Below are 11,310 nucleotides of genomic sequence, written 5' to 3'. Positions count from 1 at the left end.
TCAACACCCGCTCACATAGTGGCTATCAACGCTCCATGTCACACAACTGCAACAGTCCTTTGGAAACAGTCACAAGAATGTCGATCAGGGATCAGACACTCGCTCACATAACACGCTGACCATTGCTCGTCTGTGGCCTCAAGCTGACTTAAACAAGTATCTTAGCGACCAGAACGAATTTTCTCTTTTTTTCCTTGAAGATTATAAATTAAAGTTATTATTTTTTAGTTTTATCTAATTTTCACACTCCGTCGATTGGAGGTAAATGTTTGGTATCAGTGGCCGTGACCACTTTACATATTGCTCATCTCCATGAGAAATTAGTTAAGATGTAAGTCAAACATACACACAGACACACTCACACACACCCTTCCCTAGCTACCATTTCACCACTGTTGGTGTGGAAGTGGCGTGTATGGCAGCGCTGAACCAGTTGGATCAAGCAGCTGTGACTGTCCTAATCCATGCCATCCATCACTGACAACGCCCTTCAGCCCAACTCGCCGTCGTAAAATCAACATCCGTTGTGTAGTGCAAGCAGGATTTACCTCCTCTTGAGATCCTGGCTTCCTGATCGCCATTAGGCGATAACTGTCCGAGGTTCCAACGAGGTAATTACACCACGGCCATCCCGCCCTCTCTGCCGTCCCGCGGACCGCGACTGGCTGATTGACATCTGATTTACTGCCTCCGTCCTTGGAAGCCAGCCAAGCCTTGGATACACACGTCGGTGGTGTGCGACAATGAGATGTAGGACCTTAACATGACGACGAAGAGAGTATCGTGTCTGCAGCTTGCTGGCGGTATCTGCACAAAACAAACAGCAACAGCAACAAAGAAACAGTACTATAACACACACACACACACACACATATATATACATATATATATATATATATATATATATATATATATATATATATAGTCATGCGAGAGAGAGGAAGCAGGACGGAACACACATGAATACATTTTTTTTTTTAATTTTCATACAGTGCTAGTTCCAAGTACGTCATTTTCGAAATGTGTGTTAGTTTCCACCCAAACCTGCTTACAATGCTAAGATTACGTTTTCCGTTATCTACAGTGTCATTGAAGGCTACGATTTCCATATTAAACGAGACACTTTATATGTAGGTTATAAATATTGTATTATTATTATCGTTGTTGTTATTATTATTATCATTTTCCTGCCGTCCCGTCTTCCATGTCCCCCTAGTCGTGTTACTCTCAAGCCACTCATCATGGGTTCCGCCCACACCTCTGCCTCCACTGCCTCTATATTCACATTCACACAGCCACGCCTAGGTTCGCTGTGCCTCTGTCCCTGGGCCAGCAGTCCACAGGGCGCCATCAATGTGAAACCACCTACCAGAGAGGGGGCGGAGGGGGATTGGGGGTCGGGGGGGGGGGGGGCGGGGCTGCACGTCACTTGGGCGTTGTTCAGTGTTGTTCTGTTCTCGAGCAGCACAGACAAATGACAAATGCACCACCAGTTGAGCCTCTCACTGACGACAGTTGTTGCTTTTAGTCGCGGAGCCAGAGTGGGTGAGAGGACCACAACCACGACCCTCCAGCTACAGTCCGTCCACAGGACTCAGAGCACAGGGTTTGACTGGTCTGTGTTATTCTGAATTCAAAACGTTGTACCCATCAGTCGGGTAATATCATAAGTTGATATTATGCTTCCGTCATAACATTAGTATAAATGCTTCTGTATTCACTTCTTTATTAATTGGAGGGCCGTGGTTTTGTCATTACATTGTGTTATATTCTGGTATTATAACAGTTGGTGTTGTTGTTTTATGCATAAGATCTAGCAGATGTGTATATATGTATGCTCATGGGCATTTGTAAAAAAACAAAACAAAAATAAAACCAAAACAAATCTGACCGAAACCCATGACCCATATAACCTGCTTATCGAATACAGGTCGTTGTTATTAATCTTCAACAAATCTTTAACTGTGATGAAAGCCCACTGGTATTAATCTGAGGATGAAATTCGCACACACACACACACACACACACACACATATATATATACATATATGTGTGTCTGTGTCTGTCTGTCTCTCTCTTTCTCTCTCTGTGTGTGTGTGTGTGTGTGTGTGTGTGTGTGTGTGTGTGTGTGTACACATTTGTTTTCAAACAACTGATGGAACATAATAGTAACAGTAGCATAACAAAAGAGGGGGCGGGATTCGGGAGAGGGAGGGGGCTTCCTTTGAATGGAAGCTTTCAGTCCGTCACTGTTCAGTCAATCATTTGACATGTACATACAGCGACAACAGCACAAAGAAAGATCCAAACACCGACTGGGATGCGAATTTATTCCAAGCCTGGCACAGGCTTTGGTCTTAGATAGCGTTGTTCACAAGCTATTGATCCAGTCTATTGAACAGTCTGCCCAGTTTGGTGACAGTTTCACTTACCTCCCACGAAAACAGAGGCAACCCCCCAACCCACTCCACCCGCCAGCCCGCAAACAACTTCACAGTGAGCACGCGCTTCAAGAAGCGCACGCATGCAACAGGTTGTAGCAGTCGATAGGGACTTGCTGGTGAACAGTAGCTCCCGCAGGGGAAACAAACAGATAATCCAGCGTGCTGTGAAGTGCATGGCCGCTCCGTACCAGTGAAGCTGTTTGTACATCACGTGGTGTCGGTCCTGAAGTCAGTGCACACACTGCTGCTGATGGCGCACAACGACAGCACATGAACAGTTCGCCACAATGGAGCACGCGTGATGAAAATATAACACGCTGAGAGAGAATGAATAAATGAAGGAAGGAATTTTCTTTAATGAGGGAAGTGGAGCAAGGACATGCTTTTTTTCATCCAGCCCTTAGGGCAAAGAAATTCAACAAGCAGACAAAACAAATTAAAGATACAGTGCCACTGCTACTACTACTACTACTACCATTAGTCCATCAGCCAGCAGGTTAATCGGTACCACTCATAGTGGCAAGAGTTATCATATATTTTTGGAATCGTCTATGTCCCTAGATGTCAGAAAATCATGATAATGTTGTGAACGTGGCAGCTGTCTGCATGTTTTCACGTGATTTCTAACCCCACCCTACCGCGTCGAGAACGCGCACCGTGATCAAGCTCTGTTCTCCCAGAGCCTAAACCATTGAAGATAGAAAAACCATTATTGAACAAAAAAGATGTATAATAGCATGCTAAACAACTTTTGTTCTTATAAGTATATCAAATTATTATTTGTTCGTGAAATGAAGTGGCGTTTTGAGGATTTCATGGCATATTCACACAAAATTCGGCATGTCGTCTTTTGTCAAAGCTAAATCGTTAGATATAGGAAGACACTTTATGAAGCAAAACGAAGCGCATGGGACTTGTGAACAACTTTTATTCTCATAACACTATCAAAATGTTGATCGTTTTGGAAAAGCAATCACTTTTGTGAGTGTCATCAAAGATTACGCAACACGACAAAATTCTCAGTTTGTGTTCTGCTCTGCCTAAATGGTTGCAAAGAAAAAAGTATTACTATACAAGAAGATGTAGAATAGCACGCAAAACAACTTTTGTTCTCATACATTTATCAAAATATTAATTCGTTCATGAAATGTAGTGCCGTTTTGAGGATTTCATGACAAAATTCACACAAAATGCGGCACTTCGTCTTTTGTAAAGGCTACCTAGTAAGATATAGGAAGACATATTTAGAAGCAAAACGAAGTGCAAGGGACTTGTGAACAACTTTTATTCTCATAAGACTATAAAAATGTTAATCGTTTCGGAAAAATCATGGCTTTTGTGAGTTTCATCAAAAATTACGCAACACGACAAAATACTCAGTTTGTCCACGTCGGTGTAATGCTCTGCCTAAATGGTTGCAGTTGTAAATATACAGGTATGATATGTGAAATTATCGCACATTCTTATGATATAGGGATTAACATAAAGAAAGTAAAATCTATATTTTCCTGTGTTTGTGTCTGTTTCAGACGGCGTCAGAGAGCAGTACTGACCACCAGAAGTACTTCTGATTGATAAGGATCCAGTACCATCATGGCAGAAGCTCCGGATTAAAGTCTTCAGCTGACCAGTGTATCATCCACTAACAGACTTACAAATGTGATGAAAATGAAGGAATCATGCACCTGTGCTGGATGCTTACAAATGTGATGAAAATGAGTCTGATTTTATCTCCAAATTCATTCCAATCATGGGAAACTGCTTGAAGCGGCTAAAATAAGGAATCATGCACCTGTGCTGGATGCTGCCAAGACGGTAGTTGGTATGGAAGTACCAAAAATAAAATGCCATTTATACTGCAGAACTGTCTTCACTGTGAAACATACTTTGAGCAGCCTGAAAAGAAAAGCAGAGGAACCAGTTCAACCACGTGAGGAAGCTTCGCAGACAAAGTGGCAAAGTCGAGGACCATCTTCTACTTCAAGAGTTCTTCCAAAACAATGTATATTTTGTGAAAAGTCTTCGAAGTATTTGAAAAAATCCAACACAAGAGAACAGTTAATACAGGCAAAAGAACTTCGTGTGGGTAAAACCCTACGTGACATTGCTCCTGCGAAGAATCACTCTCTTGTTGATGGAATCTGCTATCTTTTGTAGACACAATGCTGTGTCGTTCTCTTCAAGCTGTGCATATGATACTCCATGTCCTAGCCTGTTCAACGTTCTGATCAGCTCCACGTTTCAAGTAAGACTTTTCAGACCATATTACAAAAGGATGTGTTTTGGAGTCTTCTGTTGCCCATGATTTACAGCAAACACATTGTCTTGGTTAAACGAGTCGATAAGGATTCGATTCCTGGTTGATGGGTTCTCGTTGTTTGGATCACCGGTAATGAGTGCCAGAAGGAAGCGTTTCCGATCAGCGGGTCCAACAGATTCCATTGTGTCCAAATCTGAGGGGTTGATGTGCCATAGTGACTTGTTCTGCGAATTTTTCACTGCTTGTCAAAGATGCAGAGATGCTTTATCCAACACTTTGTCAGTCGATGAGCTGTCTGATTTCCACAAGGCCAGCTGTATTTTGAGTGCCTGATACATTGGGCCAAGTTCGTGGGGACTGAGAGTGACTGGCATCACTAAAATCTTTCCATTTTCATCTGGAAACATAATCAGCTCCTCACCAAATCTAATCTCAAGCTTTCTACGGATGTGTCTAGTTGTGGAATCTTTGACGTCTTTGATACCATTCACTGACATGAACATCTTCAACTTCTCAGTAAGAGACACTAGAGGAATGACGTCTGGCTGTGCCATTAGTTCTTTGATGTGCTTGAAAAGCAAGGCATACGATGCATCTTCTGCGTTCTGACATACCCTTTCTTCATTATCTGGCATTTCCTCATCAGCCTCTTTCTGAGTTGGCAACCTGTCTTTACATGTTTCTTATATATGTTTCTTTAGTGTATAATTTGTAGCATGTCCGACGGTATTGTGCCTCAGCTGCTACCACGTCCCTGCTTGTCACAGCAGTTATTTTGGTGTCACATTTTTTCACAGCAATGTCACGTAGGGTTTTGCCCACACGAAGTTCTTTTGCCTGTATTTAACTGTTCTCTTGTGTTAGATTTTTACAAACACTTCGAAGACTTTTCACAAAATATACATTGTTTTGGAAGAACTCTTGAAGTAGAAGATGGTCCTCGACTTTGCCACTTTGTCTGCGAAGCTTCCTCACGTGGTTGAACTGGTTCCTCTGCTTTTCTTTTCAGGCTGTTCAAAGTATGTTTCACAGTGAAGACAGTTCTGCAGTATAAATGGCATTTTATTTTTGGTACTTCCATACCAACTACCGTCTTGGCAGCATCCAGCACAGGTGCATGATTCCTTATTTTAGCCGCTTCAAGCAGTTTCCCATGATTGGAATGAATTTGGAGATAAAATCAGACTCATTTTCATCACATTTGTAAGTCTGTTAGTGGATGATACACTGGTCAGCTGAAGACTTTAATCCGGGTCTTCCTTCAGGCGGAGCTTCTGTCATGATGGTTACTGGATCCTTATCAATCAGAAGTACTTCTGGTGGTCAGTACTGCCCTCTGACGCCGTCTGAAACAGACACAAACATAGGAAAAACATAGATTTTACTTTCTTTATGTTAATCCCTATATCATAAGAATGTGCGATAATTTCACATATCAAATGATAAAAACAAACGTTGCTGTTTGATTTACCTTTAATAGATTTAGCTGTATTGTATTGTATCTGTTTTGCCCCTCCCCCAGTTTGCATGTGTGCCCACGGTCAAAATGCAATATCTTTTACTTTGACTTTAATTTATTTCTGCTCAATTTTTCTTTAGCGTGTTATTCTACATCTGGTTGTTTAGCGTTACTTGTATATTTACATCTACAACCATTTAGGCAGAGCATTACACCGACTTGGACAAACTGAGCATTTTGTTGTGTTGCGTAATTTTTGATGAAACTCACAAAAGCCATGATTTTTCCGAAACGATTAACAATTTTTATAGTTTTATGAGAATAAAAGTTGTTCACAAGTCCCTTGCACTTCGTTTTGCTTCTAAATATGTCTTCCTATATCTTACTAGGTAGCCTTTACAAAAGACGAAGTGCCGCATTTTGTGTGAATTTTGTCATGAAATCCTCAAAACGGCACTACATTTCATGAACGAATTAATATTTTGATAAATGTATGAGAACAAAAGTTGTTTTGCGTGCTATTTTACATCTTCTTGTATAGTAATACTTTTTTCTTTGCAACCATTTAGGCAGAGCAGAACACAAACTGAGAATTTTGTCGTGTTGCGTAATCTTTGATGACACTCACAAAAGTGATTGCTTTTCCAAAACGATCAACATTTTGATAGTGTTATGAGAATAAAAGTTGTTCACAAGTCCCATGCGCTTCGTTTTGCTTCATAAAGTGTCTTCCTATATCTAACGATTTAGCTTTGACAAAAGACGACATGCCGAATTTTGTGTGAATATGTCATGAAATCCTCAAAACGCCACTACATTTCACGAACAAATAATAATTTGATATACTTATAAGAACAAAAGTTGTTTAGCATGCTATTATACATCTTTTTTGTTCAATAATGGTTTTTCTATCTTCAATGGTTTAGGCTCTGGGAGAACAGAGCTTGATCACGGTGCGCGTTCTCGAAGCGGTAGGATGGGGTTAGAAATCACGTGATAACATGCAGACAGCTGCCACGTTCACAACATTATCATGATTTTCTGACATCTAGGGACATAAACGATTCCAAAAATATATGATAACACTTGCCACTATGAGTGGTACCGACCCCCTTAATTTGAGGGGCTGGCTGAAGGACTACATCACTGCCACCACTACCAGAGAGAGAGAGAGATGGATATGGATATGGATGATTACAGGCCAAGGTCGCTAATGAAGGGGTGTGCGAACAGTTCGTGATATATGCAACATAAAATGCGAGAACATTTTAACAATTAAACACACACATACACACCCATGGGAGTAACACAACATCATGGAGTAGCTATTTCTTTTTAACATAAACGCACTTCAGAGATGTTACGTTGAACAGCAATACCAGTACTTGACGATGATAAACTCAACACACATAAACTGAACACACGTGACTGTTTATGATGTTTAGGTCGAATGAGTCTTTAACTTTGCTCAGTGCTTCACAACGGACGAGATGTACATCTTTTGATTTCTGTCATAATGGACATACTGAATCAGATTCCTTAGATAGTTTATACCTTAAACGATGAACAGTCAAATAAGTTATACCGAGTCTAAATAATAACGTGGTATGTCTATCAATATTTAACAACAGATAAGGGTTCGAATCATGAGTACTGGCCAATATATAAAGACTAAACCGGGCCTTTCAGTATGCATATTAGTATTTACATTCTAAGTTTGCCACCTGCAATCAATCAGACGTCGACGAAAAGTGTAGGTATACATAAAACTTTTAGAGCAACCAACACACTGATCTAACCAAACATGTCTAAATCCATTTTTAAAATAAACAAATGCGCATATTTGAAACCCACTTTTTCTTACCATTGGCATCTAAGCGGGATAACATTTTGTACGCTCTGTATGAGAGAGAGAGAGAGAGAGAGAGAGTGTGTTCTTGCACAGACTGCGGTGAAGACTGCCAATTGTGGCTGCTGGCTGATTAATGGCGGCAAAATGTGTTGCCTGGCGAATTGATGGAAGGAGATTTAGGTTCTCAGCAGGTTGCCGTCCCCAGGATCACTCCTTTCTTCACCTGTCAAAGGAGCCAGCAGCTACATCGGAGTGCACAGCCAAGGAACATTGTGCCTACAGGTCCACGTGTCCCACAGGTAACAGGTTGTTTGCAGAACCTGCCCCGTGCCCCACACCCCTCGGGCCCACTGACAACAATGGGCATCTCGCCAAAACGCCGCAGGCGAGTTTTATTACCAGTCTATTGCTTTACCCAAGTGTTTTGTTGCCGCTCATAAAGATTCGTGTCCTTATTAATATTTTTTTCCGTGTTCCGAATTATTTACTGATTTATCATCATGTATTTCAGTAATGGAATGTAACATAACCCATTTAATCAAATCTAAGGAATGTAATAATGCATGTAATGATGCTGTTTTGAATGTGGTAATGGTGTGTGTGTGTGTGGTGTGTGTGTGTGTGCGTGCGTGCGTGCGTGAACTTGTGTGTGACGCCATTGCTAAATGGGGTACAATCTGGATAAACATTGTTACAATATATGAACTTGCGTGCTGGCAAATCTCAACAGAATCAGACAAGCTGATAAAAGTCGAAAAGGATGTTTTGGTTATCACTGATTGTCGTTCAGCCTGCAAAAAATCAAGGGTTGACAAACTTCTTTAATGATCACACACACACACACACACACTCACACACGTTGATAATAATAATAATAATGATAATAATAAACGTGCTTATAATGTACATTTGACATTCTTAGCATTTTAACATCATGTTTGTAGTGTCATTTTAATCTTACACATTCACCAACATCACAAACATTATATAAGGTACAAAATTAATGTAGAAACATCTGTTCAGTAATCACCATTGATCATGAGATCTTTTCTTGATACCATGATATATATATTGAGACAGAATGAATGAATGAATGAATGAGAGAGAGAGAGAGAGAGAGAGAGAGAGAGAGAGAGAGAAGAAGAAGAAGAAGAAGAAGAAGAAGACGAAGAAGAAGAAAGCGACGAAAACTGGATGTCAGATCGACACAGCCGTCAGTTGAGAGTTGACATAACGTAATTATGCCGACAGAGCTTCAAGCTCTGGACCGACCTTAGTCATCAGACGGGCAATAATCAACACACACTGAACAGGGTTAATTTTTCTTCATCCAGACCATGCTTATCCAGGCCGTCAATTGACACTGTACAGCCGTTTTTGTTTTTGTTGTTGTTTGTTTTGTTTTTTTATCTTCTCGTTCAGTCAACATCTAAAGACCCTATAATTATATATATATGACATATATTACGTATAAGGTCTTTCTCTTACTGGTGTTGTCAATTAACCAACAACATATTGACCCTTTTTGAAATAAGCGTGTTTTGTTTGTTTTAAGTTTTTCCTTCATGAAGAAACTCTTGAGACGAGTGTCCAGGAACACCTCCCCCTATCGCCCCCCTCTCCAGTACTGTCCTGTTTTGAGACGAGCAAACTTTTTTCGAGATGTCGGTTTCTGTTATTCTTGAGAAGAGTGTCAAAGGAGGACGGCGTGATAACACAGTGTTACCCCATGACTCACACATTATCAGACTGGTTTAAATGGTGAAAAAGTCCGCATGACGACAGCAAGGAAAAGTGCAGCTGTTTTTGCACGCGCACACACACAGCAGCCACTCCTGTGTGTGGCTGAAGATAACGGTGAACAAAGTCAACACTGTCGCCATATGGTCTCTCAATGCAAAGATACGGGGAATAAAATCGTAAAACCACTCTCTTTATCCAAGGAACCTCCTACTTTTTAGCTTATTAATAAATTCAGCTAAATATTCAAATAAACTATTTTCTGTATACTCCTAAAAAGATTTTTGCTTGGTTTTAATAGTGCATGCATTTTTTTCCCCATCACACCACACGCGGGCCAAAAGCCTGACAAATTTGTGAAATAATTTTGACTAACTTCACACACACACACACACACACTGCGCGCAGGTTACTTGTATTGTTATTTCTGGAAGCAAACAAGGGCAACATAATGTAAACATAAACTGCCGTAACTATTACGACGATTTAAATCACTGTTTTGAACGTTAACTTTTAATCGAATGCATTACGTTGCCATCTCTTTATCACCTACTTTTTGATTTTTGACGTCGAGCTTCTCGTCGAAATGTGGAATACACCGAACGCGCGCGCACACGTTTGTGTGCGTGCGTGCGTGCGTGCGTGCGTGTGTGTCTTTTTTCCAGAGGCATACTCATATCAACACTTGCACTGCCAATCACCTCTCATTGCTAGCTGCAAGAAGAAGAAAACGAAAAGTTTAAAAAAATAAATAAAAAAAATTAAAAAAATAATTGAAGAAAAGTTGAAGTGTACAGTGGAATTGTTAGGAAGTTTTGTTAAGTTACCAGTGTCAATGCCCTCATTTTGGAGACGACGATAACGTATTTCATAAGATTGTACATGTTTCGGACTTCGTTCAAACTTGTCCATAAACAAAACAAACAAACAAACAAAAAACAAACCAAAAACAAACAAATGACATGCACAAAAGCCGAGTTGTCAGAGCGTTGGTTCAATATGATGGTCTTAGGTTTGATCCCGGGACTGGCATCTGATGGGTAAATGGTGGAAATCGGTTCTTTCCGACAGTGGGTTGGAACACTGCAGGTGTTATCATCACTAGTGCATGGTGGAACTTGTACATAGCGGCTCGGCGGGTCTCCATGTGCTGGATCTGCAGGAAGGGCCAACTGAACTTGATCAACAGTTCCTCTGATCTTAAGGTCTGATGGTACCCATTCCACAGCACGTCTCTGAACCGACTGAATTACTGCTGGAGTTGGTGTGGGGATCCAAGATTAGGTTAGCATACTCCAGAAGTTGTCTGGCTCGAGCCATGAAGCTGCTCTTCTAGGTTTTACTGTTGAGGGTCGTATGATACCTGCGTATGAAGCCTAGGGTCCTGTTGGTCTTGGTCACTATGTTGAGGTGGGCATCCCTTGTTAGGTCAGCAGAGTGTTGGTGCCAAGGCATTTGGTTTCAGACAATGTCCATGAAGGATGCAGGCCTTCTCCAGGTCATGTGTTGTGTTGCATTTCTCTGGACAAGTCATTTTCTTTTTCTCCTCCTTGAA

Source organism: Babylonia areolata, chromosome 9 (genome assembly GCF_041734735.1).
Source record: "Babylonia areolata isolate BAREFJ2019XMU chromosome 9, ASM4173473v1, whole genome shotgun sequence".
NCBI lineage: Eukaryota > Metazoa > Mollusca > Gastropoda > Neogastropoda > Buccinidae > Babylonia > Babylonia areolata.
Note: the sequence above shows the minus strand (reverse complement) of the source record.